The sequence below is a fragment of the Myotis nattereri genome (assembly GCF_964212035.1).
Source record: "Myotis nattereri genome assembly, chromosome: 9".
Lineage (NCBI taxonomy): Eukaryota > Metazoa > Chordata > Mammalia > Chiroptera > Vespertilionidae > Myotis > Myotis nattereri.
In genome coordinates this window covers 61,933,260-61,958,394 of record NC_138084.1, presented here as the reverse complement: position 1 = coordinate 61,958,394, position 25,135 = coordinate 61,933,260, and the positions used below count along the sequence as shown (strand labels likewise).

At 37.6% G+C, this 25,135-nt stretch overlaps 1 protein-coding gene across 3 annotated transcripts in view; it reads left to right on the top strand.

Moving 5' to 3' along the window:
* MTMR2 (myotubularin related protein 2) overlaps window positions 1-25,135 on the top strand; it is a 93,436-nt gene that overhangs the window by 3,554 nt on the left and 64,747 nt on the right. The window contains exons 2-3 of one of the 3 annotated variants that reach the window (XM_081100153.1): window positions 6,575-6,690; window positions 6,818-6,894. The exons of the other annotated variants lie outside the window; for them this stretch is intronic. The gene's annotated coding sequence lies outside the window, so the exon portion shown is untranslated. The remainder of the gene's footprint in view (window positions 1-6,574; window positions 6,691-6,817; window positions 6,895-25,135) is intronic. 3 annotated transcript variants of the gene reach the window in all.

Below are 25,135 nucleotides of genomic sequence, written 5' to 3'. Positions count from 1 at the left end.
GTAGTTCACAGTAAACATATGTAGACTCTGTCTCTCTCTCTCTCTCTCTCTCTCTCTCTCTCTCTCTCTCATCTCTCATCTCTCATCTCTCTATCTCTCTCATCTCTCTGTCTCTATCTCTATCTCGACTTGTTATTGCCTTCCAAGTTGTCACAGGCCTGATGCCTTTGGTCACAAAAGAGCAATTTCATTTTTTCCTTTGATTAAAAAAAAGTCAATTACAGTTGACATACAATGTTTCAGGCATACAACATAATGGTTAGATATTTACATAACTTACGAACTAATCTCTGATAGGTCTAGGACCCACCTGTTCCATACGTGGTTATTACAATATTATTGACTACATTCCTTACGCTGTACTTTACATCCTCATGCATTTCATTCTTTATATGATATCCAGATAGCAGTTTCGTAGTTAGTATCCTTAAAAAAATCAGTTTTCTTTTGTGAGTCCTGCTTGGTATTTGCTCTGCTTCAGTGAGCTGTTCAGCAGCTCTTGTATATCCTGCTACTTATTATCCATTCTCCAACATATGAAGCCCCACAGAGAGTTGTGAAAATATTCACTTCAGCACAGTGATAATCTGGCTGTATTCCATAATTCTATTCTTGTTGGTCTTGCTCTGATTCTTGATATAAGTGTGACTTACACAGGCTGAAGATAAAACAATAATGTAGGCTAGAGATGATAGCTGTCTATGAGCGCCTCAGAATTGTACGAAAATTAAATTGAACACTGTATTGGTACTCTTCTGCCTTCGTCTGGTTTTCTATTTTTCAGTTTGTACACTGTTATAAAATTTACTGCTTGAGTGTGTTCTTTACTTTTACCATGCATAATCAAATGCTAATACAGCTGACCCTTGAACATAACAGTTTGAAGTGCACTGGAACACTTTTATGTGGGTTTTTTCCATAAATGCCTGTGCTGTTTCAGATGTAGAGGGCCACTGTATGTATTTATCTACAATGCTCTATATAGGGGACTTACGTATTCCTAGATTTTGGTATTTGCGGGGGTTCTTGGAATCAGTCCCCCACAAATACTGAGGAACAGCTAAGTTTTTGGGAAGTCAAAAGTTATGCTTGAATTTTCAACTGCTTGATGGTCGGCATCCCAATCCCCTGCATTGTTCAAGGGTCAACTGTATTATATCTAGTGCCAGATACGTATCCAGGGAACATTTGAATAAAGAAATGTTGACTCAGCGTTCATCACTTTTCTTATTTGTTGTTTCCATTCAAAGGATTAAAATGGGTTTCTCTAGCCTTAGCTGGTTTGGCTCAGGGGATAGTGCATTGGCCTGCGGACTGAAGGGTCTCAGGTTGGATTCCGGTCAAGGGCACATGCCCGGGTTGCGGGCTCCATCCCCGTGCAGGGGCCGTGCAGGAGGCGGCCGATCAATGGTTCTCTGTCACCATTAATGTTTCTCTCCCCCCCCCCCCCTTCCTCTCTGAAATCAATAAAAATATATTAAGACAAAAGGGGTTTCTCTCGGTTGAATTTTTTTTTCCTTTTTTCTCTGTTGTGTTTGACCTATAAAGTCACATCGTCAGGTGCAAGCTGAATTATTCTCCCATGAAGCCTCTCGACTTCCTGAGCTGATTTTATTTGCTGCATTGTGTTTTCGGTGTCTAGTCCTACGTATCTTCATGATATTACCTTCTCTTAGCCTACTTGTTTTTCCATTTGCTACTCTTGACTACTTTGTTCTTTTTCTTTCTAACTTACGTCGTCAGTCATTTTATTTAATGTGTATTTCTTTCATCCTTTATATATCCTCATGCAGCTATTCTCGGCGCCACTGGTTTGTTTCAGTTTATCAGCTGATTTTTAGTTTATAAATTCATTAGCATTTATGAGCACCCCTATTTACATTTAACTTAGATTAAAAGGATCAAAGGAGACGTAGCTATACCAAAAATAGTAGCCTCCAGCTGTTTATATTTTTAAGTGGCACATCTTCCTTAAAATTATCATCATTTGAAAACGGCAAATCCTGAATTTGTTTGCATGAATTTTGATTGTACCTATAGTCTTAAAGAGGTAGAAGAGGTTTTAAGATTTCTAAAACACATTTTGTTGTAAGGTCTCATCTCTAGTTTTATCTTCAAGGTCACTTAGAGATATGTCATCAGTAGGAAATGTGCTTTTTTGGGTTGTTTTCCAGTGGTGGTGATGGATTTGTGTCCAATCAAACATTCTTACATTTCCCTTGTGACTGACCGTTGGTGTGTCTTCTGAGGCAGCTGGCTAGGATTAGTGGTAGAAACTATCTATAGCTACAGAATGAAGTGAAGCTAACAGGTTGACCCTCCAATCTTGCTCTTATTATTAGCACCTTGAGCCAGACATTGAACATACTGGTAGCCTAAAAATTATTTATTTTGTATTTCATTATTCCAGGACTCTAACAGAACTTCAAAGTCCAGTATTACTATGAGCTAATCAGTATTGTGTAGATTTCTTGAAAGCACATTTAAAGAGATTAATTGCTAATCAAAAGTATATAAATTAATACTAAAGCTGAGATTGGGGCCCATATACATTTTTTTTCCTCCTCTGCTATCATCAGTAGTTTTCTATTAATGTAGATCCATAGTCCCTTGACCAGTAGTGTCAGCATTTCTTGGAAATTTGTTAATAATATAAATTCCCTGTTCCCACCTCAGATCTAACTGAATCAAAAACTCTGGAGCCCACAGTTTGTTTTAGCAAGCCCTCCAGGTGATACTGATGCATGGCAATTTTGAGAACCACTGCCTTCAATCTGTTACTAATTGTTGCCTAGTAACTCCATCAATATTAGTGGAAATGGACTAAGATCTATGTTAGAACTAACTACTATAAGCCTATTACGTGAGAGTATTGTTGTAAAATATTGACTGAAGTAGTAGAAAGTAAAAGTCATCTCTTGTAGATTAATTATATCTGATTGTTAGGGAATTTCCCTAGCTCTTTTCTTTCTCAGCCACAGATAACACAAAGCAAGAATACATGTATTGGGCTTTTTCTTAAAAATAGATCGTTGGTGACATACATTAGTGGTAACATGCATTTGAAAAAAGTGTTATGAAGAGGTAATTCAGGACATCACCTGAACTAGTAAAGCTTGGATTATGCCCAAGGGAAGGAAATAGCCCAGATACAGATGTCCAGAAAGCACTACGTTTGTTTTGGGAAGCTGCCAGGTTAATGCTATTGTATTCAGAATCTCCAGGGCCAAAGGTGGCATGGGATTCAGGCGTTGACCAGTGGAAATTCTCTAGATTTTAGAATAGAATATTTTCCCCTTTTAAGGAAATTAGTTTTGATTAGGTAAAGCACTTTGTGCCTACTGTATGATTTAGTTAAATCAGTTACAGTGGTTCTCAACCTTCCTAATGCCGCGACCCTTTAATACAGTTCCTCATGTTGTGGTGACCCCCAACCATAAAATTATTTTAGTTGCTACTTCATAACTGTAATTTTGCTACTGTTATGAATCGTAATGTAAATATCTGATATGCAGGATGTATTTAGGTGACCCCTGTGAAAGGGTCGTTCAACCCCCAAAGGCGTCGCGACCCACAGGTTGAGAACCGCTGGATTAAAAGCTATTGAGAGGCTATAGTCAGGGTTGGGAGTGATTTTATAAGCTGCTGTCCACAGGAAGTCAGGTTAAAAATGGAACTATTAAAAAAAGAAAAGATTGGTACAAGGTTATTAAAATTAAAGTGATTAGAGAAGATGCCCTCGTAATGAAAATAACCTCAATTCCCTTCCCTGTAACTTTATTACACAGAACTAATTGTGTTTCTCTCTCTTAATGTGTTTCTGTATATGCATCAACATTGTCATCACTGTAGACCATTAATGAGCAAGCTTTGTAATTCTTCCCCTGCTCAAGTACATAGTACCCATGGCAGTAATTGCTGATAAATTTTCATTCTTTCAAAGATTCTTACTGGATGTGATTAACTTGTAGGTTCATTAAATACTTTTAGTTTAGATTAAATAAGGGCAATGCATTTTTAGTATAATAAAAGTTAACTTAAAATATGTTTTAATCTGTAGATTTCAAAGAAACCTAATTATTGATACTTGGAAAACTTTTTTTTGTTTTCATTTTATTTTAAGTTAAGGTTTAGGTTTAGCAATGTATAACAGAAAATCCAAACTAACTGTAGCTTAAAATAGAGATCATTTTTTTTTAGCACATAAAAGCCCAAAGATATAGTCAGTATAGGTCTGATATAGATCTGAAGTATCAAGGACACAGATTCTTTCTTACTTAATATATCTTACTAGAGGCCTGTTGCACGAAGAGATTCGTGCAATAGGCCTTCCCGTCCCTTGGCTGCTGGCACTGGTTTGCCTCTGGCACCTGGGACCCAGGCCTTCGCTCTGGCGGGGCTCCGGCCGGAGCCGGCCCTGGAGTTGTCAGGCTTTGCTCCGCCGGCCCTGGGGCCGTCAGGCTTCACTGCTCCACTCTGCCGCTTGGAGCCTACGTATGCAAATTAACCGCCATCTTTGTTGGGTTAATTTGCATACTCCTGATTGGCTGGTTAGTGTAGCGAAGGTACAGTCAATTTACATGTTTGTCTATTATTAGGTAAGATTTTACATTCCAGTGTTATTTCATGAACCAAAATTGCTGTTGGAATTCTAACCACTGCATCTTCTTTCTAGTCTATATTGTAGCGGACAGAAAAGGAGAACTGTCTTTTGGAACACTCTAAACTTGGAGCATTTTTAACTTTCTACCTTTTTGTATGTATTATCTTGGGCCAGATTTTTATGATCCTAATCTAGGACCATAAAATAAAAGGAAGACACTTAATCATTGCTAGATCATTAGGTGAAAGGCAAGTAGAAAGCAAATGAAGAATGAGCAACTGTGCTGTTCATTTATTTCATTTGTAGAGCTCAAGGCATTGCATGGTAAAGTGGTGGTGGTGGTGAGGATGATGGCTTACACTCCTTATTCCTGGGTAGTTTGATGTTCATTTCCAAGCCATGTATCCATTTGTTTTATTTCTCCCAGAATACGCCTCAAGTTCTACTTAGATATCTTCTCTCATTTCAGAAGGTTTAGTCGCCATAAGGGAAATGAAGCTGGTCATTTTGGACCGTGCTTGTTTGTTTGTTTTTAAATATATTTTACTGATTTTTTACAGAGAGGAAGGGGGAGAGATAGAGAGTTAGAAACATCGATGAGAGAGAAACATCGATCAGCTGCCTCCTGCACACCTCCTACTGGGGATGTACCCTAACCAAGGTACATGCCCTTGACCGGAATCGAACCTGGGACCCTTGAGTCCGCAGGGTGATGCTCTATCCACTGAGCCAAACCAGTCAAGGCTGTTTGTGTATTTTTAATTGATTTTTTTTTTGAGAGGGGGGTGGGGGTGGGGGGGAAAGAGACAGCCTTAAATTTGTTGTTCCACTTATTTATGCATTCATTGGTTGCCTCCTAGATGTACCCTGCCTGGAAATGGAACTCTCCACCTTTGCACATTGGGATAACGCTCTAATCAACTGAGTCACCTGGCCAGGGCTTGGACCATGTTACTTTGTGAATGCTTTTGTACTTGTTTTTATATCTTTGACCTAAGAATTTGATTGAAAAATTTAGAGAAATCAGTGTTTCATGCATTTTCGTGTCACCTAACATAAATATTAATATTTTAAGCATGTAATGTCATACATGAAGACTTTAACATTTGAGAGTGAGTAGAAGAGGATAGAGAAATCTCCTTTGAATTGATACACCATTATTATTCATCGGCTCAGAGGGTCTACAAGTATATCCATCTCCTTTGTTAACAAGAGTTGCTGTTACTGATAACTGCAAGTGAGCAATTGTTCAAGTAGGACTTTGTTAGATGGTTGTATGTTAGCAAAAAAAAGATAACAACTTTGACTGATGATAGACTAGTGATTATAAGCCTTAATTTTCTTGAGCTGAACCAAGATGCTCAGCACAGTTCAAAAATAAGATTTTATATCAGATAGATGTCCTCTGTTACTGGTATAGGATAACAGTCTTCAATTATAACCAAAGGCAGTACCTAAAAATAAAAACACCTGAGATAAGCTTTGCTTTTCAAGGAGTAGATAGTTGTAGTAATAAATTAATATTCATATTATTAATCAATAATAATAAAAATGACAGCACTTAACATTTACTGAGTGCTTGCTATATAATGGGCGTGCTTCTAAATCCCTTAATACGTATTTTCTCATAATCCTTATAATTATATAAAATAAACAGTATTATTGTTTCCATTTTACAGATCAGAAAACTGAAAATTAGGGTGAAGAATTTGATGTTTGACCCCAAATCTGTTTAACTCCAGGCTCTATGTGCTGTAGAGAACCTGGAGATCTGGTGCCCAGGTCTGGGCTAATACTGGGCGGTAAGAGGGCTACCCCAGGGCAGGTTGATGGGTGGTAGTGACAAGAAAGGGAATTTCCTTGACCACTGCTGACAGGAGAAGGATAACGCACACAGTACGTTAGTGAGTTCAGAGTGTCCATATTTGGAGAGAATTTTCTCTAACTTGGAATGTTTTATTCTTCCTACAGAAAATAGGTTGATTTTGTTTCCTTCGCTTGATGATTAAGAGGATAGTCTCATTGCCATTTAAAAGAAGAGTTTTACATGCACCATCAGATAAATTGTGAAGCAAGAAATAAACAAGGTGCTCAAGTTTCCTCCCACCTCCACTTCTCCCTCCCCCACAGGATTTACAGAGTAATTTAGAATATTTTATTGTAGGGTTCCTTAAATATCTGAATTCCCCTAAGTTCCTTTGTGTTTGTTTACAGTTAATGTGTTAAGAGCCATTGACATTTGAATTTGAAGATCATCAGAAGTGAAGATAAAACATCTCAAAAATTATAATGTAAGTGAATCAGAAAATGAAAATAAAAAATGGACAAAATTAATATTGCCAACAGTATTTCTAGAATCCATATATTATCCTACATGAAATTTATGCATACAAATAAACAGTAACTACAAACTGTAGTTCCAGTTACAAGTTCCAGTTCTTAAAATTCTGTATTCTACCTGGTGAAAACTATGACTAAGTTTTAGTCATTGGTAATTTTTCATTAGAATTCTTTGGCTTCCATGTAGTGTTTTTTTTTCCTTTTCCTCCTTAGTACTTTGCAGTTTGACAAGGGCTCATGCTATATTTAAAATTGTGTGCAAAAAAACCAAAATTGTGTATAGAGACTGAAATCTTTGCCTTCTAGCTGCTGATGTATGTTTTACCCAATTTTAATTTTACTACAGTTTTTTATGTTTCTTAGCCAAAAATATGACCAGTTAGTTAGCTGCCTCCTCCCTTCCTTCCCTTCTTTCTCTATCCCCTCCCTTCCTCCCTCCCTCCCTTCTTCCTCTTTATAAATATTTGTTTAGCATCTACTGTGTTCTGCACAGTATGCTAGATCCAGAATTCCTAAGACCTTGGCACTGAAACAAATGATGTCATCTTTTTATACAGTTAGGGGCATAGGAGATTCTTTACTGTGTCTAGGACTTGTAATGTCCTTAGTGTGGCTGAGGCTCTCCTGCTTATTTCAATCACCTGTGGTGCTTGGTGAGCATTGAGCTTCCTAGATTCCAGCCCAGACATTGTGAATCACTGGGAGTGGGCCCCCAAATTTTCACTTAAAGGTTTTAGTAAGTGTATTCTAGTCCAACTCTGTAAGTTTGTTGATGAGGGAACAGATCTAGAGAAATCTAATAACCTACCCTACGGCACAATAAGTGTTAGAAGGCCAGGAAATATTGGTATTGTTTCCTCCAAAGTCACAGGGCTACTTCGTGCTATTTAGTGATCTCCTGACTTCCCGTTCTAGACGTCACTGCCACTTAGTGGTTTTTGTTGGGTCTGACAGCTTCACTGTGAATATGAAATCATAACATCTGCCATTGTTCCTAAAAAGATAACTAAACGCACATATTGATTATGTACATGAGATACATGGACTCTTTCTTCATCTTTAGTCAGTTACGCTACTGATTTTGATTTTGAAATCATTGGGTGGAAAAATTGTGGTAGTCTAGGTAGAGGAAAAATACTTGTTCTTTTATTCCCCATTGCACTATCCCTACTTTTTTTTTAAAATATATTTTTATTAAGTTCAGACAGGAAGGGAGAGGGAGAGATAGAAACATCAATGATGAGAATCATTGATCGGTTGCCTCCTGCACACCCCACACAGGGGATCAAGCCTGCAACCTGGGCATGTGCCCTGACCAGGAATTGAACTGGGACTTTTGGTTGATAGATCGATGCTCAGCCACTGAGCCACGCTGGCTGGACTCTGTCTCTACTTTTGACCTTTATATTTTATGCTTCTGAAGAAGAGGGGTCTGAATTCATTTTAGAATGATGGTAGTAACTAGCATAGTGCTTTGCAAATAGGTGCTTGGTAAATTGTAGTATGAATAGTATGTAGTTTGAACATAGGTAGTATGAAAAAACTTTGTTTTTTTTCCTTTGGATTCTATGAAATACTATTAGGAGTAGTTTTATTTGCTTGGTACAGAATCTGATGCTTTATATACCGAGCCAGAGACCTTAAATGATTGAAGTTATTTTATATTTTTATTACTACATTGTTGTGGTTGATATTCACAGTATCTGAGGGACTGAAATATTCTAAAGTATTTTCTGAACTATAAGTGTGAATAAATTTGGGAGTGTGTATTTTGTATTTTATTTTGCATAGTATATTAATAGAGACTTGCCTAAGCATGGAAGTTTTATGAATTTTTAAAATACACTTGAGAAAAAGCAGAATAACATTGTATTTCTATGATGACGTGTGAAATGCTTTGAAAACTGTAGTGTCACACAAATATAATGTATTATGATTTCTGCTATGATGATAATATGTCCACTGAGTTTCCTTGTGATTTAATTGAAAATGTTTACTATTGTTTAATGTAAAATAAGAAAAAAAATACATATGCTTGTTATTTGGCTTGTTCCTTTTTTTTTTTTTTTAATATATTGATTTTTTACAGAGAGGAAGGGAGAGAGATAGTCAGAAACATCGATGAGAGAGAAACATCGATCAGCTGCCTCCTGCACATCCCCCACTGGGGATATGCCTGCAACCCAGGTACATTCCCTCGACCGGAATCGAACCCGGGACCCTTCAGTCCGCAGGCCAACGCTCTATCCACTGAGCCAAACCGGTTTTGGCCGGCTTGTTCTTTTATCAGATTTTACTGAGTTTCCTTTAAGCACATGGTAGATACTTCATAGATCACCTGAAGTTCTTTCACTGTGCTAATCTAATCCAGATTGTCACTTAATATACTGTTATTATGCAAAACTAGAAGCCCGTTGCACGAAGATTCGCGCAATAGGCCTTCCTTCCCCTGGCTGCCGGCACGGGTTTCCTCCGGCACCGGGGACCCAGGCCTTTGGTTCGGCGCAGCAGAGAAGCCAAGCCTCGAGGCTAGGCTTTTCCCCTCCGGCCGCAGCGAGGCTTGGCTTCTCCGCTGCAAACCAAGCCTCTTCAGTCTTCACTCAGTGCCTGCTGGAGTCTTCAGTCTTCACTCAGCGCCTGCTTATGCAAATTAACTGCTATCTTTGTTGGGTTAATTTGCATAGTCGCTTTGATTGGCTGGTGGGCATAGTGGAGTGACACCAGTTTGCATGGTTCTCTTTTATTAGTGTAGATGCCCAGGATGATACTTCTATTTTTAGAAGAGTTTTGTCAGCAATTTTCTAAGAAAAAAGTGATTAATGAATGAATAACTGAATGTTAAGTATTATCAGTGTAATCAGAGTAGCTAATAGTAATGTTAACACATTTTGGTTTGATTTTTATAGTTACAAAGCTGTTTAACCTATATCACCTCATTTATTTCTATAACAGTCTTGTGAGGTAGGACTTCATTTGTCACATGGGTAAATGAAGCTCAGGGGAGTGACACGATTGTCCAGTGTCCCCTGCTTGAAAAGATGGAACCGAAATTTTGACTCTTAAATGCCATCTTGTTTCCACTGTGCAGCATAAATCATAACATAGAAGTGTCTTGGGATATACGTTTTGCTATTTAAATGAAACTCTAGATATTGGAAAACTTATGACAGGTTCATCTTGTCCAGCCAGCCTAATTATTTGGTGTGTACTTCTCTTGAGAAGTCTGACTCATTTTGCTACTCAAAAAATACTTAAAAGAGATGCAGGTATCTTTTGGATAACAGACTCATTCTTAGTGTGGCTACCATTGAATGCTGCCTAAAATTATTTGAGTGTTTAAATGTTTAACAGAGCAGGTCTTTAGAAGTATACTGAACTATATTAACTCAGAAAATGTACTGTGTGATATGATATAGCACAGTGTAGTGAAAAGTCTTGGTTATTTCTTAGTCTTGGGTTTTTAGTTCTGGTTTTACTTCTTAACTCTGACTCTGGATTAGTCACTTGATTTCGCTGATCCTGATTCCCTTATCTGGAAAAGGGGTTCTAAAATGATTGTCTTATCTTTATAGAATTACTAGAGGCCCAGTGCATGAAATTCGTGCATGGGTAGGGTCCCTAGTGGCTGTCGGCTGCCAGCCGGGGCCTCCCTTCCCAAGGTTCGCTGGATGGCCCTGCCCCTTGGTGGAACTCCCAGTCAAGGGGACAATTTACATATTAGGCTTTTATTATATAGGATTATTAGATCCAAACATAATGATTGCTTATAATAATTTAAAAAGTTAACAGCTATGTAGTGTGTACCATGTAGTTGGCACTGGTTTAAGTATTTTACATATATTAATTGTTATAACAATCCTGTGAGGTATAAGGATTATTGGTATCCCACTTTATAGATGAGGAACTCAGGCACAGAGAGGTTAAGTAACTTCCTCAAGGTCACACAGGTGATTGAACTAGAATTTAGTACCAGGCAGTCTAACCCCAGAATTGGTAATATGTATGGAAGATAATGTGTATGAGAGCATTTTTGCTGTTTTAAAAAGCCATGCTAATATTAAGTATTAATACTTTAAAATGATATTTAAAAAGGTATTTTATTCATCTTTATACAGATAGCGAGAAAAGACAAAAATAAGCGAGAAGATAGTATCTTTCTTATGATTTGTACTAACTAATCTGGTAAATAGGGAACAGTACTCAAAATTATGGAGGGATAAATCACTGAATGATGCCAATACTTTGCATTTTAACTTAACCTTTCCAGACTTGAAAGAGAAAGAGACATTAAATACTCTTCTTTTCCTACTGAATTTCTTAATTTAGTTTCTGCAAACAAAATAAAATACCTGTTACCTGTGCTAACATAGTGTGCTTGGAGCTCTAATGATCTGACTGGTCTTCAGTTTAGTATGACATTTTCTCAGTTAAACTGGTATGTAAGTAACTTTCTCCTCTAGGCTACTTATGAATCCAAATGAGTTTTCATTTTTGCTCTAGTTTGTCAGAGATTTTTGAAGAAGTTCTGAGAAGCTCTTTTAAGAGAGTGCTGAGGGTGTTGAGATTGATTGGTGCTGGAACCCAAGGTCCCTCCTTCTCTCCAGTTCTTACTGGATCCCCTATGGACACATAAATTTTGGCTAGCATACTTGGCTTTTGCCTGTTTTATTTATTTGTATTTCCAGATACGATCTTTGGAGAAGCAATACTCTGCAGGAAAAAAGATATATGTACACCATTTTTTATACAACCTGGTTTTTCAGACTTGCTGTTGGATTACCAAGTAATACACACCCTGACTTTTAGTTCAGGAAGTAAAGTTGATAGACCTTAAAATAAAATAATACAAATTAAACTGTATCCAAGGTCACATGTACCTTAGAACCTTGGGGTTTTCTAAACTAAATGCCAACAGGCACCAGCTGTCCCAGAGCTCAAATCCCCTTTGTTTCTCTGAAGAATACAAAGTGTAGTCTCTGATCTTTGTCAATCAGATGCCATTATGATAAGATCATTTATGCCATCTCTTTTATACTATAGATTGGTTAAATTAAAAAGTGCAGGGTTCTGGGGTAGCATTTTAAAAATAATTATGAGCTGCAAATAATTTTGTTTTGGGGGGTTATTTTTCTATTTTGGGGACTGCAAATAGTCTGACAATGAGTCTTTTGTGTCCCAAATTCTTTATACACACTAAAGGCCTTTTATTATTTTTTAAATAAAATGTTCTGCAGAATGACTAATAGAATATGAACAGTGCTTGTGACACTGTAGTCCATTGTGTAAGTGTTGAGAGTAAAATTTGCATTCCTAGAAAAGGTTTTTCACAGTCAGGATACAGAACTCATTCTTTAATGTCCTCTGGCAAATGTACTATGTGTGTGCTCAGGACATTACTACGGAGTATACTTTCCATGGAGTACTGATGAAAAATGAAATTGGAGTGAAGCGGTTTAAATAAGGCAAGTGGTCTAGACCTTATTGTAATAACTGTGGTCAGTAATGACTGTAAATTAGAGAAATGCAGCCTCTCCCAAGTCCTCTGGAGGCATTTGTTTACTATAATATGAAATGCATGTGACTTATTTCCAGATCGTTTTGAATTAAAATTAGTATGAATTGTTTATCTGTATTTCTCTTTTTCAGAAATACTTTTTTACTTTCACTAGAAATGTTTTTACTGGGTTTTGAAATATGTCAGGAGAAGAAGAATATCAAAACATTTATGACTGTTTATTACTGTGAAATACATCCAAGTGTTAATGGGACCGACAATAAAGTAATGATGATTCCACTAACCATCTGACAAACCAGCAGAACCAGAGCGAGCCCATGCTTTGATAATGGTTACATTGAAAAATACTGGTGATAGAACTGCTTTTGGGATTGAAGCTTTGGGCCAACCTTCTGCTTGAACATACCAAAAGTTACATAGGATGTGTGTATGAGAGTATATGTGTAATATATTTTTAAAAATTTTGCTCCTGATTTTTGTACTTTGATTAAGTGATTCATCTATTAACTAAAACTTCTTTAAAATTAAAAATGTTGTACATTCAGTCATCTTAGTCAAAGGAGGACAATTTACAGTGCAGATTTCAGTGAGAAGTACTTTTAGGGCCAAGTGCTTTCTTTCTTCACTTAAATTTAATTAATGAATTCCTTAATGGGAGACCTTTATTTCTGATTTCATCCTTTTTTCCCTTCTGAAGAGGGTGCTCTTGTATTTCCCCAATGCTATTTGAACACTTTCTACCAGCTAAGCATTTAGCACTAATTATTTTCTATAAATCATGCTTTTTGATCCTTATTACAGTCTTATAAGGTTTTGTTATTATATTTTATAAGAAAGAATTTAGAGAGATTAAGTAACTTGTCTGAATTATTATTTACTAACTGGTGAAACCAAGTCTCTGATGCTGAAGCTCATGTTTTCAGCCACTGACCAGTTCTGAGCTTTGTTTTCTCCTTGGGTTCTGTTGCATCCTTTATATCCTTCATCCCTACGCTCCACTGTTAGGAGGTACTTCACATACTCAGCACTTTCATTGGACTGTAAGTCCCTGAAGAAAATGAATCCGTTTTAACACTATCCCCAGTACGTAATACATTGATGATATTAGTAAATGTCTGTGCAAGAGTAAGAAAAAGGAGATTTAGGAAGTTCCTGCTTCCCAAATGGAAGGGGAGGGTGGGAAGAACCGGAGGGAAGGTGCCTAAGAGGCCTTTAGTTGGTGATAGAGGTTCTTAGTCTCCATCCTTGCAAGGTAGCTGAGGGGTGCCATGAGGCATATTTGGAGGTGATAAGGGAACCCCTGCTATCTGGAAACAAATTTCTCTGCCTTTGCAGCTTTAACAGGGATGCTTGTAAATTCAGTGGTATTGAGGCAAGAAGTAATCTGTAGTAGGTTCCCAAATTCATTTATTAAGACATAACTTTCTTAATTTGCAAGTACTTAGCTTGAATAATTCTCAGGAATAAGCATAACCAACCCCCCCCCCAAAAAAAAAAAAACCAAACTGAAACAAAATAGAAAAGTAGAGAGTACTTTATCTTATTAAATGATACTGTTTTGAAAAGCATATAGAGCCATTTCTATCCCCTTACCAATTATTCTTTTGTATAACTGTTCACCTAAATACTACACTTTAAAATAATAGAACTTTTGAGACCAAAAGGGTGGAACATTGCTCTTAGGAATAGTGAGCAGAGGAAAAAGACATTCTGTTATAATAACAGCAGGCCAGTAAATGAGTGGGAATGACTAAGAGATGATGGGATTTGTGTTTTGATCTTGTGGTGGAAAGAAAACTGTGTCACTCTGGCTGAGATAATGGCAGGGCTATTGAAAAACAGATTATGACTAGTGCTGGCCTTTCTTATTGTCAGCCTAAGTTCTGTTCTTTCATATGTAAGCATGGATATGTATATTCATTTGGTTATTTTGTGGAACCAGAAGTTAACATTTAAATAATATGGACTTGATTTTTTAAATAGGAATAAACAAAGTAATATAGTTTAGGGTGGAATGAGGAGTTGGTTAAAGAAAGGGGAATTCTAGTGAGAGTGACTTCCCACTTACAGGGGCCATGGCTCTGCAAATTTAGATACGTAAATGCATTTGTGATTGTAAAATTGTCCGCATGCTCATCTGCTTTAATTGCTCTTCCTAAGGGTTGATAATAAAAATTTAGTACATTAGACTATAATTGCAGTTTTACTCTGAAAGGTATTTTGAGCCTCTTGGAAAAAGGAGTCTACATGTGAATAAGTATAAATATAAAGAATAATTTACATTATTAAGAGTATCCCACAGTGCTAATTATATTTTGATCAATTTTGTTGCTTTTGAGAAAATATCCTCTCTGTAACAACTTCATTAATTTCTAAAATGTGTTTATGATTTTTTGACATAGCACACTCAACTAAAACAAATAAAAATATTAATGTTCTTGAAGACAGAAATTATGTTTTACCTACCCTCGAGGAATTATTACTGTTTTTGTTTCAAAGCACACTTAACTCTCCATTCTTATTAATTACTTTCAGGTTATCGAGGGCCTGGGAATTTTCTGTGTATTTATGGCTGAGCTCAGTGATGGCGAACCTATGACATGCGTGTCAGAGGTGACACGTGAACTCATTTTTTTGGTTGCTTTTTCTTTGTTAAATGGCATTTAAATATATAAAATAAATATCAAAAATATAAATCTTTGTTTTACTGTGGTTGCAAATATAAAAAAATTTCTATATGTGACACGGCACCAGAGTTAAGTTAGGGTTTTTCAAAATGCTGACACACCGAGCTCAAAAGGTTCGCCATCACTGGCTTAGCTATTTGAACCTTGTCAGAGTTTTTTTGTTGTGTGTGTGTGTGTGTGTATGTGTGTACTTTCAAAAAAGTATTTAAAGGAACAGAAGGGAATCACGATTATAATTTTATTTTTTTAATAACAACTCTGATTAAAGGTTTGGGCAGAGAAGTGCCCATGCTAAGTAAAAATGAGAACAAAATGCCATGATACTGCAGCTGTGCTAGGACCTTTCTGTGAGGAAAATTTCTGTGCCAAACCTAAGAAATGATGTTGAAGGACAAATCTTTGATTCATATTTCAAATGGGACAATAGTTTGTGTGGGAGGGAAAAGTTGGGGGCATTTTGATTCAAGATAAAAGATATGTTAAAATTTGTAAAAGCTAGTGAAAGATCAGAGGCCGAAAACTAGGACTACAGGCTTTATTAGAGGAGAAGGACCTGCTGGGCTGTCTGGCAAGGGGAGGACAGCAGCAGGTGCAGGGGTGGGCACGCCTTTTGAGGGGCGTAATGGGAAGGGGTTGGGACTTAGTTTACTCGGCACACACTGATTGGTGGCTTACTGTATGGTCCATATAGGAACAAGGGTTTAGGGTATTTGGCAGGTGTGGATTGGTGGTTCAATGTATAGTCCATATAAGGTACATGGTTAGTCACTCAGGTATTTCCGGGCTGCAGATTACGTCATACTTCGCCCACCAGTTGGGGGAAGGGAGGATCTATCAGCTAGTTTAGCAAATATTTCCAATATTTAGAACTATAGCTCTTCAGTCCATTTGTGATACTAGAATTTTATGTCTGTGCTCTGAATCATACAGTCTTAGCTTTGAACTTCAAGACCATCTTGTATAGCAGTTTCATCCCTCAGGTCTTCCTTATGACTTGAATATCATCATGGAATTGAATTCATTGAATGTCATTGATGTCATCATTCACAAAGCCAACACTTCCTGCTCCATTTTGGATACTATTCATGATAAAAGGCCTTGGATACAGAAGATGACCCTTTTTGTCGCCTGCCAATTAGAAGGAATATGGATAATAGAGAATGATTGCCTAGTTTGGAATCATAGCTGTGTGTTTCAGTTAAGCATATGCTGCGAAGTTTTTATTTTTGGTGGCTGAGGGCAGAGAGTTAGAGGTGTGGCATTTAGTGATTAAAGCAGATAGTATGGAAAGGCAATAATTTAATATAGTAATACTACAGTTTTAAAAATTTGTTTGAAATCTCTTTGTGAAACTTATGAAACTAAGAACCATTTAAAAATGTATTTGGAACATGAAACTGAATGTTTATATGTCATTGTTTCATTTTTGTGGCCAAATTTTATCCAATTTGGCTTTTGTCAAAAAATAAGTGATGTGACTTTGTGACTTTTCCACAAGTCACTTTTTCCTTTGTAATGATGGATTTGATAATCTCAAATATTTCTTTATTTAATGTTTTTCTCTATAAGTCAGTTATCCCTTTAAATTATTTTAGTGAAAATAGACCTGGCCTCTATATTTTATGAATATGTTGTAAATGCTAATCTCTAAAGAGTTCTGATTTTTATTTGGGAAGCTTTGTTGGTAAATAAATATTTATTGAGTTTTTTCATTTTATCAAACTAGAACACACAGATTTGCGTGAAAACTTAACAAAGAACTAATAAGAAATAGCTGTGAATTAAATACTAATGTGCTGAGGGGGACATCTATCCAGGGTCAACCAGGAGGAAGGATGTGAATCTGGAAAGTCTTCCTGAGGCGGTGCCTTGTTCCTTAGATAGCTCCATACATATTTGCTTTTTGCTTTAAACTTAAGTCATTTTAACAGTAACTTCCATTTTCCACATTTATTACATTGTCGATTGCAGGATGCTGGCTCCTTCCCCTTCCTGCCCTCTGGATTTTTTGTAAACAGTGGTATTTATATATAAAAGAATCTTAGAGTTTAAACAGCATTTTCACTTGATTTTTATAACTACCCAATGAAATAAGGAGAGCCATTGTTTTTATCCTTACTTTACAATATAAAATTGAAGCTCTGAGAGGCTATATATTACTTTCCATGACTTATGAGACATAATTTTCTTTCTCTTCTCCTACCTTAAACTTACATGTCCTGGTTGCAGTGGGAGAGTAGTTTATCTATGTTTTAGGATTTGCCAAAGTGTCCCTTGCATCATTGTGAAGATAAATTTTAGTATGGCTACATTTAATAGTGTCCCTATTAAATGCTTAACTTTTTGGTCATGAAATAAAATAATACACAGCATTTACCATGAAAATGGACAGGGTCTGTTTTTCTAACAATCCTATATAATAAAACCCTAATATGCAAATCGACTGAATGATAGAACGACTGGTCACTATGATGCACACTGACCACCAGGGGGCAGACGCTCAATGCAGGAGCTGCCCCCAACCCGCAGGACTCTACCTGTGGGGAGTGAGGCTGGCGAGCAGGCAGCACCGGGCCAGCGAAGGCGTGTGTGAGCAGGGGGCCCTGATTGCCCTGCTGATTGCCCCACAGATTGGCCCTGATCACTGGCCAGGCCTAGGGACCCTACCTGTACACAGATTTCGTGCACCAGGTCTCTAGTGATTTAATAATTAGAATTGGTTGCTAGAGGGGAGATACAAAATTGCCTTTTCTAGAGATTATTTTGTTTACTTGTCTTGTTTTAAACAAACTATTAACTTTTCTCTGGCAGAGATTATCTGATTATGGATGATTTACCACCTTCTTTAAGGATCAGATTGTTAGAGTTGTTTACATTGTTTTGGTGTTTCTGTTTGTCAGGTAATACATTAACCTTATTATTTTATTTTTATAAGTATATGAACTGTTCCTGGTATATAGTAAGCACTCAGTAAGTATTAACTAAGTGGAGGAGTCAGAATATTTTAAAATCAAAAAAATATGTCAGATGATAATACATATTCTAAGAAAAATAAAGGAGGAAGGGAATAGATAATGAGTGGGTAGGTTTGGTGCGGCTTACTTATAATCTATAATAATAATCTATAATAATAAAAGCGTAATATGCTAGTTAGACCAGACGTCCTTCCAGATGACCCTCCAGACAAAGCCAGGGCTGCAAGGGAAGCCCGGGTCCTGGGTGACTGCTGGCGGCTGGAGGAGAGCCGGGGTCTGGGTGCCAGAGGGAAACTGGTGCCGGCAGCCAGGGGAAGGAAGGCCTACTCTTACACGAATTTCGTGCGTCGGGCCTCTAGTTTTAAATAAAAGGACCAGGGAAAATCACATCAAGAAGGCAACATTTCAGCAAAAAAGCTGAACGAAGTGAAGGAAAATTGGGAATATTTGTGAGAAGAGAATTCTAGATAGAGATGACCAATGGTATAAAATTCTTTAAGTGGGAACTTGTCTGGTGTGTTTGAGGAAGAGCAGGAGTCATGAGGTGCAAGGGCACAGGAGGGAAGATAGGAGAAGATGAGATCAGGGAGATAAGGGTGGGGGGAGATCATGAAAGGCCTTTTAGCTATTTTAAGGACTTTGTTTTTATTCTGAGTGAGATGGGAAGATAGTGGCAGTTTTTTTGCAGAGGAGTGACACTGTCAGCTGTTTCAAAAGGATCACTCTGGTTGCTGTGTTAACAGACTGTGATGCAGAAGCTTGGAGACTGGTTATAGACAATTGGAATCATCAGGAGGGAGATGTTAGTGGTGGCTGAAGAGGCAGAGAGAAATGATTGGATACTGGACATGTTTTGTAGGTGCAACCAACCTTATTTCCTGACTAAACATGTCATGTAATAAGAAGCTCCCAAGATGACTCTAAAGTTTTTGGCTGAAGAAAGTTTAGGATAGAATTACCACTTACTAAGGTATAGAGCTGGTTTCCAGAAGAAGAGCAGGAGTTTGGTATTAGACATCCAGAATAGATGTTAAATAAGTTATTGGAATCTGCAAATCCAGAGAGAAGTGTGGGATAGCATTATAAATTTTGGTTTATCAAGTTAAGGATGTTCAAGCTATAAGCCTGGACGAGATTATTAAGCAAGGGGAAGTGTACATAATGAAGATAAGAGGTTCAAGGACTGAGTGTTAAGGGGTGTTCGAGTGTTACGATATAAGAAGGTAAGAAGCAATCATTACAGGAGACTTGAGAGAGAGTGTCTAGTGACTAGTGAGGTAGCCATAGTGTTTTGGAATCCCAGGGTAGAAAGTGTTTCAAAGAGGAAGGATCAACTATGTCAAATGCTACTTATGGGCGAGGCATAAGTGTTGACAATGGAGTATAGCAAAGTGGAGGTTCTTGATGACCTTTGAAAAAACATTTTTGCTGGCCTGATGGGAGTGAGTTCAAGAGAAAGTGAGATGTGAGGAATTGGAAGCAGTGACATAAACATCTCTTTCAACACTTGCTGTAAATAAGCTCAGAGAAATGAAGTGGTAGTTGGAGGGGTTGAGAGAAATAATAGCATGTTTCTGTATTGGTTGGAATGATTGAGTAGCGAGGGAAAATTTTGAACCAGAGGGAAGAACTGATAGAGTTTCTTGTGTAGATGAGAGAAGATGAAGTTTAGTGGAGAGCTGGCTTGAGATGGGAGTATGTACAATTTTTCCCTAGTAAGAGAAAGGAAGGCAGAGTACATATGCATAAGTGTACATAACTTGTGGTTGGGGGAACTTGTGGAAGGTCTTGATTCCTTCTGTATTTTTCAGTGAAATAGTAACAGATTATTAAAATTCAGGATGGAGAGGGTTAGGAAAGAAAAAAAAATCTGAAATAGTAGTCTAGAAGAATGAGGATATATGGATGAGGAAAATGTGGTGTGATTGCTGGGCAGTATTGCTGGGTCTAGTTGAGGTAAGTGATCATCAATTCAAAGTAAATCCAGGGCAGATGGGTGTATTTTTTTCCGAGACTATTCAACTGTATGGATGCAGGTCTGGAGTAGGCAGAGAGTTGGCTTTGACTAGCATTTCGGTGTTGCCAGGTAAGTACCATGAAGCAAGGGATTTACTGTAATGACAGGCCATGGAGTTTCATAAGTTGGGGAAAGAGAGAAGTGAAGACATGAAATAGAGTCAATGAAAGATAGTAGGAACAATGGAGGTCTTCATATGATTGAACAATTGAAGATGTTGGCTGGTGTACTAGAGAGAATGAGCTGGTGGTTTGAAATTTAAATTAAGGAGGGCTTACAGTTAATTAGTAATGCCAGTGTTAAGGGGATGATCATGATCTGAGATACAGTGGAGGACAAGATCATTGGAGCAGAGGAGATCAAGGAGCTGAGAGGCGAGGTATTAGGTGCTAATTTATATGAATACTGAAATCATTAAGAATTATGGCAATTGTATAAATATTAGAAAGAATGATGGTGAGCTTGAAGTTAATTCTTCAAAGAATCAGGGAGAGTGACGTAGATTGGTAGATAACTTCAATAAGGAGGAGGGATAGTGTGTAGAATACTGTGATGACATGAGATGAAGAGATTGAATACTTGGGGTCTTTAGACAGAGAAAGGAAGAATCGTCTGAAAAGTAGTAATGAGGAAAAAGACCCAATTTCCAGACCCAGTGGTTGGAGAGTGGTGTATGAGAAAAAATGAGGGCTTATTTTCCCATTTGAAAGAGCTGTAGTGAGAGCAGTGTCCTTGGGAAAACCAGGCTTTAGTTAGAGTAAAAGGTAAAGAGACCATTTAAGAAAGAGAGAGAAAGTAGAGGAACTTTTGTTAAAGATTGACTTTAAAATCCAGAAGCACAGCAATTGGGGGAGGGAGATGGTTACTTGAAGATGGGATCAGAAGAGGCAATTAGAGTCTGGTAGTTCTGATCTCTTATGGGAACTGCTGAAAACAGAGATCAAGGGTATAATGAAGTTAGTTCTTACAGTTTTTAGAATGGCATGTGGTGAGGCTGTAAGTGTTGAGTGGTAGGTAAGGGTGAGGTGCTGTAAGGTCCACTCACAATTCTGGGATCTCCTCTTCACTTCATCAATGGTATTGGGGCGGCTGAAGGAGAAATGGAGGGACATTCATACTCCAGAGATTTGGATTTCTGATGCCCTTTCTTAACTTCTGATGGAAGCTGGACACTGGGGGAATGAATGGCCTTATTGGGAACACAAGGAGCTGAATAAATGGCCAATTATGAAGTAGATTTTATCATCTCCATTTTATACATGAAGAAACAGACTCAGAGATGTAGAGCATCCCTCCCAACGTCTCATGACTACTGAGTAGTGGAGTAAGGAAATGAACTAGTCTTAAACTAGTCAGGGAACAGTAACATTCTATGAGATAAATTGTCATTTACTTTGAGATCCTACGGTAACACTTGGATTCATGCTGAATTCTAAATGTGGGATTTAATTAACAATTGAGTTTTTCATATAGAGTGTTTCCTGTGTTTTTTGTCCAAAAACTTTAAAAAAATTATGGGAAACAGTCCTAAATGCACTGTTTTCTGCTGGCCTGTTCTTAACCCACTTCTAAATCCAGTTTAGCTTTATCTTCTGAGGGAGCATTCCCTGATTATTCTTAACTGAACTTCGTCTTCATACAGTGAGCATGTGTGATAGAAGTATGTGGGAGGAGTGTGTGTGTGCTCATGCGCATGCACTCATTTTATCTCCCCAGTTAGATAATAAGCACCCTGAGGGTATTTCTCCTTTTGGTTCTGTACTCCTGTCAGAAGCAATGTGATATAATCAAAAGGAGACCTTCTTCTATAGCTGGTTCTGCCACTAATTTGATATTATATTTGAAACCATTCACTTCACTTTTCTGGGCTTTACTTTATTTGTAAATGAGGAAGGTTTCACTATCATGATCTCCAAGGTCCTTGAAAGTTATAATCTACTAGAGGCCCCGTGCATGAGCACAGGTAGGGTCCCCAGGCCCTGATCCCCAGGGATCAGGGCCGATGGGAGCCTGTGGGCTGTAGGCCGTGGGCCTTTCTTCCCTGGGGCCTTCCTTCATTCAGTGCCGCCCCTGGTGGTCAGCACATATCATAGCAGTCAGTTAAACTCCCAAGGGGACAATTTACATATTAGCCTTTTATTATATAGGATAATTTACTAACTGGCTAGCAGAATAATTGGTTAACTAATGCCTGATTTTGCATTTGAAAGGGACAATTTAAAAAATATTATTTGGTGTAATTCTAGTTACTTACCATACAGCTTAATGACATTGTAAGATGTGGGCTGTAGCCAAGCAGGATCAGAGAGAAATAGGGCCGGAAAGAGGTGAGTCAGATGGTACTAGCAGCAAGTATTTAGGACCAAGAACAATAAATATATGTTTGAAAATGGTCTGTTCTGAGGTGATAACTGAAGCTTTGAGAATCCATGATATTTCTGAGAGAGATTGAGTACAGAGAACAGAACCAAGGTCAGAACTTTTAACAGAATCTATATTTAGAGAGCAGCTGGAAGAAAAGAACCTAGAGAAGTTGAGAGAATATTAAAGAAAGCTAGTACATTTTAATGACAGTGGAAGTTTAGAGAGAAAATCCCAACAGGGAGGCAGTGACAGTAATGTCACATATTGCAGAGAAGAAGTTAAGGAAGACAAGCACTGAGAAATGACACGGGAGGTCATTAATGACATCCAGAAAGTAGTATCAATAGAATAGTTGAAGGTTGAATTCAATGTGCTATTAATGTTTCTGACAAATCATTGTTGAGTTCCTCCTAAATGTCCAGTGTTGTGTAAAGTGGATGTCTGTATGTATACTAACACATACCCAAAGGAGACTGAATGGGACAGGATAGAGAGCATAGAAGGAAGGACTGTCCTTGAACACGAAAAGCGTCATGCTGTCATCTAAGACAGGAAGAAAGAGAGGGAAGCCAGAAGTTGAAGACGACCATGCCTCATTGCCTCAATTTTTAAATTCAAATTAGATTATTGTTTCTAAAACATTATATAGAGTGTTGACATAATCATTGGTTTGACATATCTATTTAATAAATCCATTGGATTTTTCTCTTCTTTTACTTTTATTTAGCATTACATAATATTGGCTGCCTATTTTGAAACACTCTTCTTGGCTTTCACAATGTTTCTCTTGATTCTCCCCTCTTTCTATTTTTTCTTCACACCTACCTCCAGTCTTTATTTTATGAAAATGAATGTACTTCCGTTCACTAATTCTCACATCTCTTCTTGCTTTATATGCTGTTCCTGGGCTACATGATTCAGTCTCATAGATTTAGCTATCACTTAGCTATAATCTCTCCAGGGAGTGCCCAAACTGGACAAGTTTCATATTTCCACTTACATGATGAACACATCCACTTGGATATTTTGCAAGAAGCTCAAATTCAACATTAAAATCTAGTTTATTCTACATATCTATTCAAACTCTTCTTTATTTCTTATATCATTATGTGATCTATTACAATAGTCTAAGTAATCTAATTCAGTAGCCTGTTAACTAATATATCTTCCTCTAGAATCCCCTACTCCCTCAATTGATATTCATAACTCTAGCAGCATATATGACACTTCTGTTCAGAAATGTTTGATGGCTTCCTGTTGCCTACAGAATACAATCTTATCATGGTTTATTTATAGAACACAGCTTAACCTTTCTTGCTTTCAACCTGCCATGATTCACAAAGGCCAGTCACATTGGTTTCCCCAAATTTTTTACTTATGCTGTTCTGTCTAGAATATTTTTACTCTTCCACTCTACCACCAAATCTTACTAACAGGCCAATGTCCATCAAAACTGACACATCTTTTCATGTATCTCAGTCATATCCAATCTTTTCCTCCTGTGTCTTCCCATAGTATCTTTTAAACAACTCTTATACAGTCAGATTTGTAGACAGTTAGATAGGAGTCTGCCTCTCCCATGAAACATCATTTGGGAACGCATCTAATGTTGCTGTATCACATGTATCTTCACAATGCCACTCATCCAAAATAGAGTAATTAGTAAATCAACATTGCCTGAATGAATGAATGAATGAATGAATGCATGGTCAGGTAAAATCTAAAATGCTTTGGCCTACTAGTGTATATATGGTGTGCTGCACATTTCCCCGTTGATGTCTTGATACCAGCTCAGACTTAAGAATTCCAAGGTAGAATTCATCCCTCTTCAAACTACCTTCTTTTCTTTTCTTTTTAAAATACATTTTTATTGATTTTGGAGAGGAAGGGGGAGGGAGAGAGAGATAGAAACATCAGTGATGATAGAGAATCGTTGATTGGCTGCCTCCTGCATGCCCCACACTGGAGATATAGCCTGCAGCCAGGCGTATGCCCTGATCGGGAATCAAACCTTCCCATGACCTCCTGGTTCATATGTTGATACGCAACCACTGAGGCACACCGGCTGGGCACCTACTTTTCTTTTTTTCTCTCTAATTTGGCACACTGGTTTCTTCATCAATAAGATTGGGGTCATATTTTGTCCCTTTTCTCTCCCTTTCTCATCATGTCAAGTCAGTTGCCAAGTTCTGTTGATTTTATCTCTACAGTGTCTCTTGTATCCACTCCTATTTAATTTTTACTGCTAGTTTGCGTCTTTAGTACCTCTGACTTGAGGAGGTCTCCTAATAGTCTACTAGTAGATTTCCTGCTATTATCATTCACTCTTTGGCCTATTGTTAAAATAATCTTCCTAAAGCACAGAAACTTTCAGTAGCTTCTCACTGTTTTAAGAACTGCCCACCAATTTTGTAGGACCTGCCTCAGTTTAATCAAAACCTACCTTTTCAGGTTTATCTCTGTGTGTTTTAAGTAACCTATATTTCAACCAAAGTGGTCTGCCTCTTAAAATAGCTTTTAACATGCCCTGAATTTTCCACTTACCCTTCTTCCCCTTGCTATTCATTTGTTTAGTGAAATGGTTGAGAAGGTGTTAAAACACCTTTACTATGTTTTGGCTAACCTCAAATGCTG